This window comes from Pteropus vampyrus, unplaced genomic scaffold (assembly GCF_000151845.1).
Source record: "Pteropus vampyrus isolate Shadow unplaced genomic scaffold, Pvam_2.0 Scaffold167, whole genome shotgun sequence".
In the NCBI taxonomy this organism is placed as follows: Eukaryota; Metazoa; Chordata; class Mammalia; order Chiroptera; family Pteropodidae; genus Pteropus; species Pteropus vampyrus.
This window is the reverse complement of record NW_011888948.1, coordinates 2,001,495-2,006,286: the sequence shown is the minus strand read 5'-3', so window position 1 is coordinate 2,006,286 and position 4,792 is coordinate 2,001,495. Positions and strand designations below refer to the sequence as shown.

The window sequence follows — 4,792 nt, the reverse complement described above, 5'->3', positions numbered from 1 at the left end:
GAAGTTGGTTTCATTTCCGGAGCCAGCCGGCTGCTCGCGTTAACTTTTTAAATTTAGCGCCAAGCGGAGGCGACCGAGTCCTGCCGCCCAGCCCTTCTGGCAGTGGTAAGTGCTCAGCGAGGGCGCCGAGAGGCGCTGGGCCGCGGCGGCGGGCGGGGTCGCGGCCCGGGGCGCCAGGTCGCCACACTCAGCGGCCCTCCCGGCGAGGTGGTGGCGCGACCGAGGGACCCCCAAGCGAGAGCGTGGTTGAGGCCGGGGCCCCGGGGAGGGGAGTGGGGCACCAGAACGGATGACGCCCGCCACTTCTGAGGGGCAGAAGCACTTGCACACACCTGGCAAAGAGTTAAAGCAAGTCCATGTTAAGGACAACAGCTGTCATTATATCCGAATCCTACTGTACTCTTAGTAGTCAGTATATCTTGATCATCACTTGCATTCTGCGTTAGAATTAATGTCAGAATATTGTGTGCATTGTGATTCATAACGCATGTAAGCAGTCCTCAAATTGGGCTGAGTCCTTGTCACTAAAAAGAGATGCACAATTTGAGGCTCAAAATATGAATTTGTTATTTTGAAAGACTCTAACGAGTTAAAAAGTAAGACATTTAAAAAGCGATGTTTAAAAAGTTAGAGCCATGAAATTTGGAGATTTAAACTTTTAAAATTTTAATCGAAAAAGTGATGCTTGGTACAAGGTTTTAAAAAAGATGATAAACACATCTCTCATACTTTAAAGAAAAGTATGTCTCCCTCCTATCTTAGATCTCCAATCCCCCTCACCAGGGCAATTGCTGTTTACAGATTTTTGTCTATGCCTTCAGAAATTTTCCGTGCACATGCACGTTCATGCATCTTGCTTTTCGCTCAAATGGAAAAATAATATGTGTAACTCTTAATACACTTTGCTTTTCTGTTTAACCTTGAAGACAGTTAAATTCAGCAGCGCTAAATCTCTCTCAGCCTTCTGAAAAGATTTTTAGCTTCAATCTTATTTCCCAAGGGGAGGAGACAGCCGAAGGTGACTACAGAACACATCTGGTGAAGAGGAAGCCTTTCTGCGGAGGGGGGACACCCAGCTGCCAACTCTGGGGCAGGCAGCAAATTGGTATTGCTCTGATCTCGTCTGTTCCCCAAGAATATACTATAGGAAAAGCTCTGGTTTGTAGGCCAAATCCCTAGGCACACCATAATCATGTCTAACAGCTACAAGAGGAAGTTACCCACAGTTCCCAGGTTCCAACATACAGAGCTGTTTCTATTTTTCTCTGAATCTTTCCAACCGTTGGCCATATGAATATGTATGTTTATGTGGTGGTTTTCACAGTGTAAAGACAATTTTGTCTGCTTTTCTTTACATTGTCATAAACATGTTTCTCATGACATCTGGAACTATCCATGTTAATGAATGCATGTTATTCACACTGCTAATATACCAAGATTACTTAACCATTCTGTAGTGTGCAATATTCAGGTTATTTCAAAGTATTGTAAATAATACTATAATGTATACTCTATACGGACTATACAGCAGTTAAAAGCAATGAACTAGATGTACACATAATGAACTAGATGCACACATAGCAACAATGAATGCTTTATATCAAGAGAAAAATGTAGGCACAGGAAGAGTTTTATAGCAGAATACCACGTAGGTGAATTAAAAACACATAAAACATATGCTTTATAAGGATACATGAACATTTAAGGCTATGTATCAAACATAAGAAATGACTGTCTTTAAAATGAAGGAGAATGGAATAAGAGATGGAGAAGGAATGAGGGGACAAGGAAAATCAAAGAACAGAGGGTCCAGGACATCCATGAACAACTGTCACTATGTCCTATTAATGAGAGTATATAATTAACTCATGTTTAGGTTCAGAGACAAAAATGATTTTTTAAAATGTGCTACGATAAACATCTCTAAACAATTTCTTTTATCCACTTAAAAAAAAAAAATTCTTGGAGGGGGTCTGGCAGTGATATTGAAGACTGACTCTATATCTCTATTGTCCTCAGGGTAAATTAAAATCCAAGGTACTATGTTTTCAACACATGGCCCTTGAAATCTGGTCCTCACTTGCCCCTCCAACCACAGTTCCCACCACCTCCCTCTCTCTCGACCCTGTCCACAGGCTGGCCATCAAGAACTGCCTTCTGTCACATCTAGCACGTGACACTGTGTTCCCCATAGAACTGCCCTGCTCTCCACTGGCCTGACTCTTCTGCCTTCTCTCTTCCCTCCACTGCTGCCTAGACAACTAACTTATCCTCATCCTTCGGACCTTCCTTAGACAATGCCTTCTCCGTAGCACTCCTCTTTTTGCCTCCTAATACCCTCACTGAGAGAGTGAGATGCCTCCAAGCTTCCCAGTTATCTCACTAGATAGCAGAGCCTGATTCTCAGTCAGTTCCTGGAGGAAGGACAGCATCTAGTAACTCAGCACTTTATCCTCAAAAACTAGCAATACCTTTAATTGAGTACTGTGACGAGCTCTGCACTAATTCGGATTTCTCTTTCAGTCATCCAACAGCCAGCCTTAAGGGAAAATATCAGTATGATCCCTGCATGTTGCAGAGAAAGAATGTAAGTTTCGAGAAATCCAATAATTGCCCAACATGCACAATCAACAAGTGGCAGAGCAGAAATTCCAACCCAGAGACTGGACTCTTAACCTCTTCTCCCTCCTTTCCTAGTGTCCCAATGCCTAGGACAAAGCTGTATGGGCATGTCATGTACTCAGCAAATATTTTCTGAATAAACATGTGGGTAGATAGGCAGTTATGGTAACAGTGTGGCTTGTATTCCTAAGTTTCATAAACAAGAACAAATTAATTACTTTTAGGATATCATAAATTATTCCATAAATTAATGTTTATACTAGTCCTACTAACATGCAAATAGACAAGTAAGTCATTCTGTAAAAAAATAAGGAATACCTCTAAGTATAGAATCGTAGAAAATTTTCTAAATGGCAGAAGCAAGAGATGTTCATTTTCTAGTAAAAAAAGATCTGGGGGGCCGGGGGGAGATCAGAATCAAATGACCTTTAGCAATGCTTAGTGATCAGACCAGAGAGCTTGAGCTAAGTGTAGCAAAAGGTTTATTTTCTGTTATAGATTATTAAAAACATATGAGAATGCTTCTTTCAAAACAAAATAAAAGTGAAAATCCAAGTTTATCATCACTTTTATCACAAGGAAAGATTATTGCCTCTTTTTTGTCTTGTTTCCAAATACTCTCCTAGGGACAACAAAGAAGGCAACATGGTTCTCAAGTGCAAACTGGAGAGGAGAGAGGATCAGCTCTTGAAAGGGCCAGCTGTTTAGAAAGAGGATCGATGAGGAGTACTGAACTGTCCTTTCTGGGGAGAGTATTTCCTTTATATTCACACGTATTTAACCCAGCCTAAAATCGGATTGTACTTGTTGCAAAAGGGGTGATATGATCTGCCAGTTATAGAATAAGAATAACTGAAGTTTTTGAGAAAGAAGAGCAGACCCTGACAATGAGAAATTGACCCAGCCCTCACAGCGAGACCACATGACTCTCCCAATAGACATAAACAATCACAGAATCTCCCAGAATCCCAGCTTCAGACCAGGCTGCTCTGAGACTACAATAAAATGAGACAAAGCAAAGGCGCTTCATAATTTTGACAGCGCAGACAAAAACGGGTCACTGTGTCACTCATAAAATACTAAACTTCCTCTCTTGGCCAAAATGAGTGACTGCTACTTCTTTAGCAATTACAGCTTTATCCCTATTCCAGCTTGCCCTCTCTATGGTCAAGATTCATTAAGATATCCAATCACAGAGTTGATGAGCTAACAGCACCCAATCTAGAGTGAATCCCTGCTTCTTTAGACCCTTTCTCAGTCAGCCAACTAAAGCCCAAACCCTCTAAAGTTTCCTTCTAACGCCCTCTTACTGAGACAAACGCAGCCTGTGTTCTCCTTTCCTGCAACAAGGAACAACCCAACTTATTCAAATACAGGTGTGTTCTGGGCAGTCTTTGGCTGAAGCATATGGACACTGTTTACACATTTCTGTGTGTGTGTGTGCGTGTACAGTTTACAAACATTATATATGTTTATATAAAATCAAGGTAGCAAGAAAATTCAAGTAATTCAAGTTCCAAAATATGTTTGTGCCTGAACTCTCTGTAGAGATACTATGATCAAATGAATAAGATAATCAGATAATTACACATTTTCTACATGTCAGCCTAAGCAATCACCATATACTTCAGAAAATTTTGATAAGCTGATATCCTAATTATTCTCAATTTGCTTTATATATGCTATTAATATTTTCTATAGTGAAGTACATTTAAGGTGTGTTTTTAAGTCAATGCATTACCTAACAAGTTAATAAATTGAGACATGCTAAAATTGGCTATTTTTTATTTAAATATTTATTTTCAAAATTAGAATACAGACATATAGAGAGTATGAACGCAATTAATAAGAATAATAAAAATAAATGATTGGTGACTAAAATCTAACCATAGCTGTTCTTTAATCATTTCTTTCTACTTTGATATATTTTTCAAAATTTCTCACTTAATATTTTAAATTTGATAATACAAATATTATGAATTTCTAGTTTCATTTTACTCTGTTTCCTCTTATGTGCTTAAACAATAATATTCTGCTTTTCTTTTGGTAAGTTCTGATAACTTTTACCAATGGTTTCACAATTAAGAGGCTTAAGGATATGCATTCATTTATAACATTTTAATGATATGCATTCATTTATAACATTTTAATGATACATTTCTGCTGCTTT

The 4,792-nt window shown here is 39.2% G+C and overlaps 1 long non-coding RNA gene across 1 annotated transcript; it reads left to right on the top strand.

The window, feature by feature from the left end:
* Positions 1 to 324: 324 nt before the first annotated feature.
* LOC111745843 lies at positions 325 to 4,236 on the top strand. The gene is made up of 3 exons (XR_002782813.1): positions 325 to 1,105; positions 2,524 to 2,587; positions 3,249 to 4,236. It is a non-coding gene; the product is annotated as an uncharacterized LOC111745843 (long non-coding RNA).
* The last annotated feature ends 556 nt before the right edge of the window (positions 4,237 to 4,792 follow it).